General features: G+C 42.4%; 1 protein-coding gene and 1 long non-coding RNA gene across 5 annotated transcripts in view; both read left to right on the top strand.

The window, feature by feature from the left end:
* The window catches only part of LOC108364648 (uncharacterized), a 9,287-nt gene extending 7,953 nt beyond the window's left edge, over positions 1-1,334 (top strand). The window contains exon 3 of the long non-coding RNA XR_001847787.1: positions 1,324-1,334. This is a non-coding gene — a long non-coding RNA (uncharacterized LOC108364648). The remainder of the gene's footprint in view (positions 1-1,323) is intronic.
* Positions 1-13,452, top strand: part of Hsp110 (heat shock protein 70Cb) — a 92,338-nt gene that overhangs the window by 45,630 nt on the left and 33,256 nt on the right. The gene's annotated exons all lie outside the window — the stretch shown is intronic.

Here is a 13,452-nt window from a genome sequence, read left to right as displayed (position 1 = left end):
TTTTCTAAAGCTGATTGGAAAGGCTTCGCGGAATTTACTGAAAACACTTTCGCTGCTCTCCCAACACCAACCGACCTCCACCCCGTCGGACTGTCACTGCTGCTGCAGCTCGCTTCGACCGANGTAGCGTACCTAACGGAGGTCCTCAATTTGTCTATGGCCACTCTCATCATCCCAGACATCTGGAAGGTGGGGAGAGTGGTCCCACTGCTCAAATCGGGCAAGCCTGCCAACAAAGTAGATTCGTATCGGCCAANATAGCTGCGGTCCAAGAGACGAAGTTGCACAGCAATTCAACATTGCTGAGTTGTGCCGGGTACAACGTGCCCCGTCGAGATCCGTAGCGAGATAATGGTGGTGGCTTAGCGTTCACCACGCACCACACCGTGCAGTATCGTTGAGCTCGAAATATTTAACGTGTACATACCCCCTGTCACCTGCTGCCCGGCAGGATATCACCTGACATAGGTGCGCTCCTCATAGGTGAAACCCGTATGGTAGTAGGTGACTTTAATGCGCACCACGATCTTTGGCACTCAAGCCTGTCAAACGATCATAGGGGAACTGACTTGACTGAGCAGATAGACGATTCGACATTCTGCACAATGAACGACGACGCACCCACCAGGATTTTTGGCAGCTGCTCCAGCCCGCCAGACAACAATAGTCAGCACTGGTCTGATAAACAGCATATCATGGCGACCTATTCTGACTTTGGCATCAGACCATCTGTCCATAGCTATCTCGATCGATAAACCAACCCACTTTGCTTCCGCGGAGCACCGGACCTATATCAACTTTTCTAAAGCTGATTGGAAAGGCTTCGCGGAATTTACTGAAAACACTTTCGCTGCTCTCCCAACACCAACCGACCTCCACCCCGTCGGACTGTCACTGCTGCTGCAGCTCGCTTCGACCGACAGGATGTATTACGGACCCACGTCCAAATTTCCCTGCCGAAGCGGCTGTTCTAGCCGATGAGCGTGACAGCCTTCGTCAGGCCGATCCCGGAGATCCACGTACTTAAACGTACTTAAACGGAAGAAATGGGAAGAGCATCTGAAGACCTGTAACTTCACCTCTGGTGTGAGTAAGCTTTGGTCAACCGTGAGGTCACTGTCCAATCCGACGAAGCACGACGACAGAGTCGAAATTTCCTTAGGCGACCATGCTTCGTCGGACCCGGAGCGATGCGCGAGCTATTTTAGCCGGCAGTTCATACTGCATCCTCCGGTGCACGAAGCCAGGCGTCGAGTGACCAGAAGGCTGCACAAACTGCCCATAACTTGTGCCCCCCTTGCTTTCACTAGCGGTGAAGTTCAGGTGGCCATCGGGAAGGCGAAAGCCTCCAAAGCCATGGGTCCTGACGGAACATGCATGCTGATGCTGAAAAATTTGGGTCCTTCGGGACTAGCGTACCTAACGGAGGTCCTCAATTTGTTTATGGCCACTCTCATCATCCCAGACATCTGGAAGGTGGGGAGAGTGGTCCCACTGCTCAAATCGGGCAAGCCTGCCAACAAAGTAGATTCGTATCGGCCAATAACACTCCTTTCCCCGGTAGCGAAGACACTTGAGGCCTTGCTGCTCCCGTATTTCACGAACCACCTGACCCCAGCGAAGCATGAACATGGTTTCCGTAAAGTGCACAGTACAATAGCACTTAACGCCATAAACACTCAGATAACTCGTGGCCTTAACCGTAACCGTCCCTGCGAGAGAACGATTCTAGTAGCGTTAGACCTGTCAAAGGCGTTTGACACTGTCAGCTATTCCACGCTACTAGAAGATATAGAGGCTCAAACGGTGGTCGGCAAATTATCTGAGTGGTCGACACTCGTCGGTAATGTTTAGAGACAAATCGAGTAAACTCAGGAAAATAAAACGGGGTTCCACAGGGTGGTGTCCTTTCCCCGCTACTGTTCAACTTTTATATTTCAAAGCTCCCTCAACCACCAGAGGGAGTCTCGACTGTCTCCGATTGCTCGATCATGGCGACTGGGAATGGAATTGATGACTTGTGTTCGAAAGTAAACGGGTATCTCTCCGAGCCCTCTCCCCTACGAAATCCTCTGCGACCTTGTTCACCACCTGGACGAAGGAGGTCGGGCTACCGCTGGGAATTCACGTCTATGATACACCAATTCCGACGGTGAATAACCCCAAAATACTCGGAGTAACATTCGACAGCCTGCTGTCCTTCTCTGCGCACGCAACCGCTATTGTTAATAAAGTACAGAGCCGCAACAAGGTCCTCAAGTCGCTAGCCGGCAGTACTTGGGGCAAAGACAAAGAAACGTTGCTGGCAACATACAATGCAATAGGCCGGCCGGTTTTAAACTACGCAGCACCAGTGTGGTCGCCTGGGACTAGTAGGACGCAGTGGATGAAGCTACAGACAGCACAGAACACCGCACTCAGGACAGCGACCGGACGCCTCCTGATGTCGCCAGAACACCACCTTCATGACGAGGCAAAAATGCTCCCAGTCAAGGAGCATAACATAATGCTCTGCAAGCAGTTTCTGGCTGGGAGCCACAGATGTGGCCACCCAAACAGACAGCTGCTTGCAGAGGAGCCCTCGCCTAGGCACGTCAGGAGCCATCTATACGAACTGACGGTCGAAGTCCAGAGGTTCATTAAGCAGCCTCTGGACCCGTCAGCATACCGACTGGCCCTGAACGGCATTCACAGCGTTAAGCTGAAGTTTTATATTTTTTCAATTTCTTTGAAAATAATAAAATTTTATTGAACACCCGTTTTAGAGACTTGAGTAGTCAACTAAACTATCTTTAGTTTATGTTTTTTTCCCGCAGTTCGCACATCTCTACTAATTTTGTTTTAAATAAACACCATGTATTTTTCGATTTGACGCAAATAGGACATATTCGTAAATTGATGACTTCCAGAACTTTATTCACATCTTTTGCTTCAAACCGATTTAAATTTACCTGTGAATAATTAATTTTCATTAAAACTATATTCACATTACAGCATAAATTACTTTGTTTCGATTAAATTACTTCACATAAATTAAGTAAGTTCCCATTTTCTTTCATAATTTCTCTAGATATGTGATTAACACACGTACGAGTGTGTGGCTTGTACTTGATCTCAAAAAACAAATGGTTGCATACCTTTAGGCAACCTCAACAGTGGGGGCTAAAATAAATGAAAATTTTGTTTTCTTCATTTGGTTTTTGATTTATGATAAACTAGCGTACCCGGCGAACTTTGTCTCGCCCAAAATTAATTTATTTTATTAAAACATTTTGGTCCAACATTTTCTTCAACTATTCACTTAAAGACTTCCAGTGGCAAATTTGTCTGCTCTGATTATAGTTTTTTGGTCGTCAGAAGGCATATCTTCAATTGCCATTTTATATAACTTAACCAAAGCGTTGTGTCCTTGACGAAGTTCTTACAATTTTCCAATGATCTGGCGTTAGCACAGTTAATCGCACAACGCTGAACAATTTCGGCATCAGAGTTGCCAACGAAATCAATTTGAATAACTTTTTAATCTTCATTCACTGTCTGGAACAATGAACTGGTTCGATGTTGAATCTGTACAGCATAGTTGGCGGCAAGTTCAAAATGGGTGAGTATCGTTGGTCCACATAAAACCAGTATACATAGACTTATTTCAGATGAAATCATTTAAATGCTTAGTTTTTGGGCATTCATCAAGAATTGTCCTTATTCTGGTAATTCGCCATAAGGTTATCAGCTCAGGGGTTTTGGTGGTTGATTTACCTGTAGTAATTTCACTTTAGCCCCTGCAGGGCTCAATCCAGTTGTCTCCGAATAAAAGATTTACGCATTGTAAAATTAACAAACCACATCAGATGCACCAATCGTAACTTACAGAAGTTTGATATACTCAATGGTGCGGAATGTCCAAGTAATTGGTATTTCTTCTCCTGCCTAGTGCCGGGCAATCGCAGAGTAAGTGCCTTATTGATTCAGGCTCTTCTTCGTCGTGGCACCTCCTGCAGTAGTCGTTCTGACTAACCCCGACGCGTTATGCGTGCCTTCCTATCAGGATATGTCCAGTGAGCAGACCAATGGCCAGTGACATATCGCCTTTATTGAGAGTGAGAATTTCTCTCGATCTCCGTACATCCCATTTTGGCCATGTAAGCTTCGTTGTATTACAGTTTTCAGTGCGCTCCCATCTGGAGGCCGCTTCTTCAAGGAAGTTCTCCCTTAGTAAGAGCTTGCAGGAAGCGAGTGGCATACCCATCCTCTTCCAGGCTGGTGAAAGTGGAGAGGAAGTACCCGCCCTTGCAAGCTCGTCTGCCTTCTCATTTCCTGGTATGTCACTGTGCCCCGGTACCCATACCAGGTGCAAAGCGAACTGCTCTGCCATCACATTAAGTGATTTGCGGCAGTTGGCAACTATTTCCGAATTTATAGTGACATAGTCAAGTGCCATAAGGGCCGCCTGACTGTCTGAGTATATATATATTTCCGTAGTGGCGATAACAGCTAGTTTTAGGGTGTCAACGCCTTCTTGTATGGCTGCCAATTCGGCTTGAAAGACACTACAGTGGTCAGGTAGTCGGAATGATATTTTTATTCCAAATTTCTCCGAGTAGACGCTTCCTACGCTATTTTCTAGTTTGGAGCCGTCCGTGTAGAATCTTATGGCATCTCCAGACCCCGGAACTCTTTCGAGCCTTTAGTGAAAGTGAGCCTTGGTATACAGTAGTCCGTTGTACTCGGTAGTTGCCGGTTAATAAGAATTGTAGTGTGACCACAACGAGCCGCTTTCCAGCTTTTAAGCCCCTGTAGTCTTAGGGCTGCAATCGCAGCGTATTGCTGTCCCATAATATCTATGGATATGATGTTAAGAACCGTTCTCTCCACTTTTTGTAATTTAATACTGTTTACTTATCCAGCACTGGCCACCATACCACTACCCCGTACAGAAATATGGGCCTCACCACGACGATGTATATCCACTGCACTAGCTTCGGGGTTAAACCCCATTTTGGGCTGATTGCACTCCTGCAGCTATATAGGGCAACCATTGTGGGGTGCCCTTCTCTACGATCCTAGTCAACGATACCCCCGCCAGCTCCGCCCGAACCACCCTGCATCTCAGCATTTGGTTTATGAGCGCCATTAAGCGCGAGTCGATGCCCAAGCTCGTCAGTGCTGCCGTTATTGCGCCCGGCATGATGTTGTTAAAGGCGCCCTCTATATCCAGGAAGGAGCTAGCGTATATTTTTTGATGTCTAGTGATCTTTCTATATGGGACACTATTTCATGTAGCGCCGGTTCTGCAGATCTACCTTTCATGTAAGCATGTTGTGTGGTGGAGAGCCCGTCACCAACCGACTCTCTGATACGGACCTCCACCAGTCTCTCCGTAACCTTGCAATTGAAATGACGAAATGGTGATGGGCCTGAAATCCTTTCGGTTGTTGTGGGACACCTTCCCTGCCTTGGTGATGAACACCACTCTTGATTCCACTTTCTAGAAATATGATTAAGAGGTAATACTCCCTTATTTATAGCGTGTATACGCTGAGCTTAGCTGAAGTGTTTGCTGCAGCGGAAAAGGAGTGCTCCTCAAGCACCCTCCACTTCCCGACCAGACAATCCGCATTCTCAGAGATAAAGGTAACGTCCAGAACTTCCCTTCGGGATTTTGTAATAAAAGTGGGGTCGTTACCCCTATTTGCAATAACAAGCTTAGAGCTAGGTATGAAATTAAGAAGTGACTCACCCCGTTCGTTATCATCGGAGATGCCCCAGGTGTGATGGTGAGCATCACCTCCCAAAATTAGCGCCTCCCTCGTGCTGGCCACTAGGTCTTTAATGCAAATAGTTGCCACCTCCTTGTCGTCGCTCGTTTAAACTTAAGATGGCCGCTGTCGTGTCCTCGTCGCTAAATTGTGGAAGAGACACTTTAGTGTGGTACATATCAATATGCACGGTTTTGGTTTTCCCGCTGAGGCTCCACTTACCAGTCTGTAGCCAGGCGCTTTCAGCCCACAAATATTTTGTCCCACCACCCAAGGTTCTCCTCCTCCGGCTCCGCCTTTCGGGTTTTCGCTGCATTTTCATCGTTGCTGTAGATTTTTATTTTGGCCATGTCGCAGCCGTACCGTATAACTCCTTTCTTTTGCTCCAGCAACTCTATGGAGTCCTTATTAAGAAGCAGGACAACCTGCATCGTCGATTTACCGCTTTCGATAATTTTCACCACCTTCCAATTCGCGGTAGGTAGCTCCGGATTGTAGAGCCTTATAGTTTGCAGGATCCTTTCCGGTTCCGCTGGCTTACAAAGAAACCAGGCTCTGGCTCTCGGTCGCACCGGTAGGTCCTTGAAGTCGACCGGCCTGAGCTTCGCACCAGGGTAGACTTCTCCAATGCCTGCGACTGTCTACTTGTAAATCTCCGCTGATCTAGCATCCTCGCATGCTATAACCCGGATGTTATTCTGGAACCACCCCGCTCCCTTGCAGGTTGGCGGATGTCCAGGATTCTCCAAAATTATGGTGATACCAGTGTCGGCCATCGCGGATTTAACCCACTTCTATTGCTGCATCAGCACGAGGCTGTCTTCGTTGCTTTCGCCAATGACGCCAAGCAGGATCTGCTCCTCGGCTACTTCAGTAAAAGAAGGCCCCTGCGTTCCGACCCTCTTTGCAATGTTGGGCGTATTTTCCCTCGATCTATTGCGCTTACTAGAGAGCGCCTGCGGCTGCTTCTCCTCCGGCTTGCGGTAGTCGGGAAGGGCTGGCTTTGCCCAGTCGATTTCTGTGAGCATCTCCTTCACATTGGCCTTGGTTTCTCGATATTAGTCACCGCACTACAGCTGGTGGAGGTACTCTGCATCGCTTGAGTCCTTTCTCGAGTGGGCCGTCCCTTTATAACTTGTTTTTGTTGTTGTTTTTATTGTTGATTTTGTTGTTGTTGTTTCCTGTTTTATATTTTTATCCATAATTGTTCCCACGGGCTGCGGAGAAAGGGGTTCGTCCACCCGGGCAGAGATCCGCGATGCCCAGGTAAGGCCTACTTACGTCCTGGGTGTGGCCGCCTCCCAGAGTGCTCTGTTCGCGACTGGGCTATTTAGGGGCCCCCAGGCTGGCCGATCCTCGACACGGTGCGCGTGACGCCTTGATCCAGCCCCTTCAGACCTCCGAGCCATGATCAAAAGAGATATATATAAGAGAGATAAGAGATAAGATATAATAATAATAATAAGATATTTACTGCTAATTAGTGAGGGTTATACTACCTACGCAGAATGGTGTTCTCTGCAAAAGGTGTTCAGCCCCTTTTCTTCCCAACGCAGAAAGAGAATTCTACTTCGTGAGGGTTATAATCCCTAAGTGCGCCGCCGGCCGCCTACGTAGAAAGGTGTTCTCTGCAAACGGTGTTCAGCCCTTTTCTTCGCAACACTGAGAGAGAATTCTACTTTGTCACGGTACCCTGGAAATAGTTTCAACCCTCAAGTTGCTTCCTTTCGCTGATTCCTGTTGCTACTATTCCGGAGAGAGAGAGGGAGCAAAATCCGTCGGGCGCTTTTTTCTATGGTAACTTTTACTAATTCAAATATTACACAGGCCAACAAAAATTTGAAAAAATTTTGTTTCCTAAAATGTTAAAGCTGTTTTCGATAGCCTTTTTTGAGGTGATTACGAATCTGTAAGTATGAAGTTTCCATCAGCTTTAGAGTTTGAGAAAAATGTGGTCAAAGTATCAAAAAATCGCGTTTTTTGCAATATTTGAGAAGCTCTAGCAAAAAAATAAAAGGTGATAGAACCTTCCGCTTGGGCTTAAACTAAAGCTAGAACTCTCGACTACTATCTCTGAAAATATCATCCGTGCACCTTGACTTGATGGTCACTTGTAGTCATTTGTTGAATAGCAAAAACTGATTTTATCGAATTTTTTTGTTCTGAATGCGGCAATCAGGGTGCTGTGCAGCAAAATAACGTAGTTAAAAATTTTAACCTCGGTTAAGTGGCGAGAGCAATATTGTTATGCGCCTTATAAGAAAAAATGAACGTAATAAAATATTTTATACTTCAAGACAACTAACTAGCGCTATTTTTACAATTCGAAGTGATCTTAAAAATATTTGTAATGAAATATCGTAGTAGTCTACTTTCAAGAAAAATACCGCACTCGTTCAATGTCACTCAACAACTGTCCTTTATTGCATCATCATTTTTGGAAAGTTCCCGAAGTAACTTCTGTATGTACATCAAGAGAAAGAGATACGCTTACATTGACACGTGGTATGCTAGAATGAATACATTATATTGATAAGAATGATGAAGAATAAAGGATAATAGACAAACTTACGCTAACGGCTAATATTCAAATTAACCCTACATCAATACTTTTATATACTTAGGGCTAAGGATATACGCTATGGGTTAAATGCTTACTTATTACTACAATTCGGCCATTGTGACCTAAATATCACCTGATCTTAAGTAATTTATTTTTAATAATAATAATAGTTTGGCGCTTACACATATGTTAGTGTTTGGCCGAGCTTCTCCTCCGATTTGTGGTGTGCGCCTTGATTGACACACAAAGCGAAGGGACCTACAGTTTTACGCCGACTCCGAACGGCGATTGTATTTTTATGAGAAGCTGTTTTTCATGGCAGAAATACACTCGGAGGTTTGCCATTGCTTTTAGCTTTTGCTTAACTAAGGTCGTATATTCGCCACGGCTNGATACTTGTAGTGGGCGTGGTTTTTATCCGATTTCAAAACAGGGCTCGAATCGTCACATACGATACACATTTTTCGGATTATGACATACGTGAACGTACCTCTGTCCCATTCAGATTATCACACGTATCACGTAATTTTCTTTCGTATCGTTTTCGATCCGTGAACGGATGTTACGATTCGAGCCCAGTATTTATTATTTATNCGCTATTTTTACAATTCGAAGTGATCTTAAAAATATTTGTAATGAAATATCGTAGTAGTCTACTTTCAAGAAAAATACCGCACTCGTTCAATGTCACTCAACAACTGTCCTTTATTGCATCATCATTTTTGGAAAGTTCCCGAAGTAACTTCTGTATGTACATCAAGAGAAAGAGATACGCTTACATTGACACGTGGTATGCTAGAATGAATACATTATATTGATAAGAATGATGAAGAATAAAGGATAATAGACAAACTTACGCTAACGGCTAATATTCAAATTAACCCTACATCAATACTTTTATATACTTAGGGCTAAGGATATACGCTATGGGTTAAATGCTTACTTATTACTACAATTCGGCCATTGTGACCTAAATATCACCTGATCTTAAGTAATTTATTTTTAATAATAATAATAGTTTGGCGCTTACACATATGTTAGTGTTTGGCCGAGCTTCTCCTCCGATTTGTGGTGTGCGCCTTGATTGACACACAAAGCGAAGGGACCTACAGTTTTACGCCGACTCCGAACGGCGATTGTATTTTTATGAGAAGCTGTTTTTCATGGCAGAAATACACTCGGAGGTTTGCCATTGCTTTTAGCTTTTGCTTAACTAAGGTCGTATATTCGCCACGGCTCAAACTCCTTTGTATGGTATTCGTGACTGTTGGAAACCTTCAACATCCTCCATCACGTATCTTTCATTTCGTAAGACTTAGGAAATTTTATAAGGCCCTTTAAATTTAGGGACTAGCTTCTACATACACCTGCCGTTGAGTCGAAATTTTTGATCAGAACGTAATCGCCTTCATTGTACTGGTTCACAGCCCGCCGTTTGCTGTTAACATAATTATTATTATAGGACTGCAGACGCTTTTCGCTTGCTGAAGCTTGCATTCTCACCTCATCGTGACTTTGATCGTTATTTTTTGGTTCTCCCTCCTTCAATTCTTCGCTTAGAAAATCTATAATTTTACCCCGCTGTTTAATGCCGAAGAGCATTACGCTGTGATATTGTTTTATAGTCCTATGCATACAATTATTAAGGGCATATTCGACAGAATCGCACAATTTAGCTATCATTGCCCCTAAGCTCCTGTTTACCTGGCCATTTGCTTGTGGAGATCCTCTTGCTATTTTTATGTGTTACACATTTTCCGCTTCCATGAATTGCACAAAATCGTTCGAGGTGAAACAGCTACCTCTATCTGAGATTATTATTTTCGGCTTGCTATACGAGCGGAAATAGTCTTTAAGTGCGCTAATTACCTCTTTAGTATTAGTAGTTTTTGTTGCATATAACCTAACAAATTTTGTGCAAGAATCTATAACAACAAATATGTGTTTCTTGGAACGTGAATTATCTATCGGTCCGAAATGATCTACATGCACTACTTCAAACGGGCTCTCCGCTTTCGGAATATTATGTAAATAGCCATCTTTTCCCTGGTTTGACGAAACTATGCATTTCAAGCAATTTTTAATGTGGGTAGCAGTTTTTTTCTCTCGCAAACCAATAACTTTTTGATATGAGATCAACCGTTTTATCAATGCCAATATGGGCCATCTAATCCTGGTATTTAAATAAGATATGACTCTCCATGTCTACCGGGACGCAAAAAATAACTCTACCATTGTCTACCTTTCTGTATACTACGTTGCGCATTTCATACAAGCTATGTTCACTATCCTGCAACATATCCCGCAGATCTTTCAATTTTTTATCTTTGGCTTGGCAAATGATTAAATTCTCGTCAAAAGTATCTACCACTAATACATTATTATTGCGACTTAAAGCGTCAACATGCTGCATACGTGTGCCGGATCTATGCTCTAAAGTGTAATCGAAATTTTGATGTTCTAATGCCCATCTAGCTATTCTGGAATTTAACTCTTTTTTATTCAGTGTCATGGTTAATGAATTGCAATCAGTGACTATTTTAAATTTAAGTCCTTGAAAAGATATATACGAAATCGCTGAAGTGCATAAAAAATGGTCAACGTTTCAAGCCCAAAGCTATGATACTTTGATTCTGCTTCACTAGTTCGCTTTGAGGAATAAAACACGGGATGAAGCTTCTTATCCGACTTACGTTGCATCAATATTGACCCGAACCCCAATATGCTCGCGTCACAATGCAATTCGGTTTCATCTTTCGGATCATAGGTAGCAAGTATTGGAGCTTCTAAACATTTTTGTTTCCATTCCATTCCATTTCTTCAAAACCAAACTTGAATTTTTTGTCTTTTCGAGTCAGATCATATAGGGGTTTAGCAGTTACTGAAAAGTCTTTAACAAAACGTCTAAAATATGAACATAGTCCTAAGAAGCTTTGCACTGTTTGTACCTTATTTGGGACAGGAAAATTTTTAAAGGCCTCTAGGCCTTTTTCATCAGCTTTGATCCCATCTTTCGAGATGGTATAACCTAAATATTTGATTTCATTCTGGAGAAATTCGCATTTATCAAGCCTCAAATTTAAGTAATTATCAGTTAACCTTTAAACTACTTCAATATTTCAAAATGTCCCCAAATATCTCCAGTAGCTATCATTATATCTCTAAATACATTATTACTTTATTTTCCCTAATTATATCTGAAAAAATCTTATTTACAAAGCGCTGAAATGTCGACGGGGCATTTTTAAGCCCAAACGGCATGTGTAAAAATTCTAATTGACCTAACGGAGTCACAAAGGAGGTATACTTAACTGAATCCGGGTGCATAAATACATGGAAAAACCCATTCTTTAAATCTAGATTTGTGAAGATATTCTTATTTGCCATTCTATCTAACAAATCATCAATAAGAGGTATGGGGTAATTATCTTTAGCTGTTACTTTATAAAGCGCCCGATAATCAACGCACATTCTAATGTCGCCAGTTTTCTTACGAACCAGTACAATCGGCGACACATATTCCGACTCACTAGGCCTAATTATCTTCTTTGATATATATTCATCTAACACTTTCTGCAATTCATTTTTTTCATTATACGACAGACGCCTTGGAGGGCAGTCTTTACATTTACGACAACTAATTTCATTTCACTTTTAACGTTTGGCTCTATCGGCCGCTTAGGATTTTTGTAATATTTCGTAAAAATCTCAAACAATCTATGCGTATCATAACAATTTAACCCAGAGCCGACTATAAAATCTGGTTTCTCATCATTGACATTTGAAATTGAACAAACAAACGTTTTGTAAAATCTTGTTCTTCATTATATCTACCCTCTTTATATTGGAATCCTTAATTACCTCTTCACTATAATATCTAACTTGATTTGATCGCTCATTTTCATCACAAATTCCTTTTTCATCATTTTTACTCACCATTGTAACATTTACTATTTATCAAATTATCTGCTTCACTCATTCTGACTAACTTGTATTTAAAACATCTAAAAAGTTCCTGCCCAACACAGCCTCATAATGCATAGTACTGTCATCAACGTTTACAAAATTTATTTCAAATGATTTTTCATTTATTTTAATGCAACACAAAAACTTTCCATAAGTTAACATTTTCTTCATTATTCAAACCAAAATAAGTAGTATTTATATTTGATATGTGAGCTGAATCCACTTTTCCGTTAACACAGGACCGCTTTATAAAACTAATTGGGATACCAGTATCGATTAAACATTCTAACGAAAAGGAAATATTTGTAGAATTTTTAATAATAACATGAAATAATCTTACATAGTCCTCGACCAGGTGAACCCCTTTCTTATTTGAGCATACAGCCGCCCGATGTTTTTTGATGCCGCACTCATAAAGGGTGAGCACACCAAAACTGCGACACTTTGTGAAGCTTATAACTTACCCAAAACGAATTCGATATTTTGAAATTCAAATACCATAAGCTGACCACATGGCCTTAGTTGGACGTAGAAGAAATTTCATTTGAATTTGATTCCTAGTTGGGTTAAAAATGGCAATGGAGTTAGAAACGAGACAAACCATTTTGTACGAGTTTATAAATGATCCGGCCTTAAGTACACGTAAAATTGCTCAAAAATTAAAGATTGCACTATTCGACAGTTTGCAGGGTTTTAATCGGTACAAATAAGGCCTGGCAGTTACGAGAAAACTAGGGAGCGGGGGTTAGCATGGTCAAAGTGATAAAAACAGTGCTCGGAAGGTCCTCAGTGCCTTTTCGCGAAATCCGAAGATTTTGTCGCGTTATGTTGCAAAACCCGTACGAAGATCGCAGTTTTTCGAACAAAAGGTAAAGCGGAAAGCTTCATTGAGATGTTCTACAGCTCAAACAGCGCCAGACCGAGGCGCAAAGTAGAATGTTACAGCGAAATCCCGCATTCGGAAGTTGTATGAATTCTAAATTAAAAAATACAACTGCATTGTTATGGACTACGAAACCTACTGCTATAAAAATTAAAAATATATTGCAGGTCAAGATTTTTATACTGGTGCAAGTCGTCAAGATGCCCCTGAAAGTTGTAAGCTGAAAATGAAGTCCAAATTTCCAAAAAATCACATGGTTTGGCAAGCTATTTGATCCTGTGGCC

The sequence above is a fragment of the Rhagoletis zephyria genome, unplaced genomic scaffold (genome assembly GCF_001687245.7).
Source record: "Rhagoletis zephyria isolate East Lansing unplaced genomic scaffold, Rhagoletis_zephyria_1.1 Rzeph_scaffold_01621, whole genome shotgun sequence".
NCBI classification, from domain to species: Eukaryota; Metazoa; Arthropoda; class Insecta; order Diptera; family Tephritidae; genus Rhagoletis; species Rhagoletis zephyria.
The sequence above is the reverse complement of the archived record's forward strand: the minus strand, read 5'-3'. Positions and strand labels throughout refer to the sequence as shown.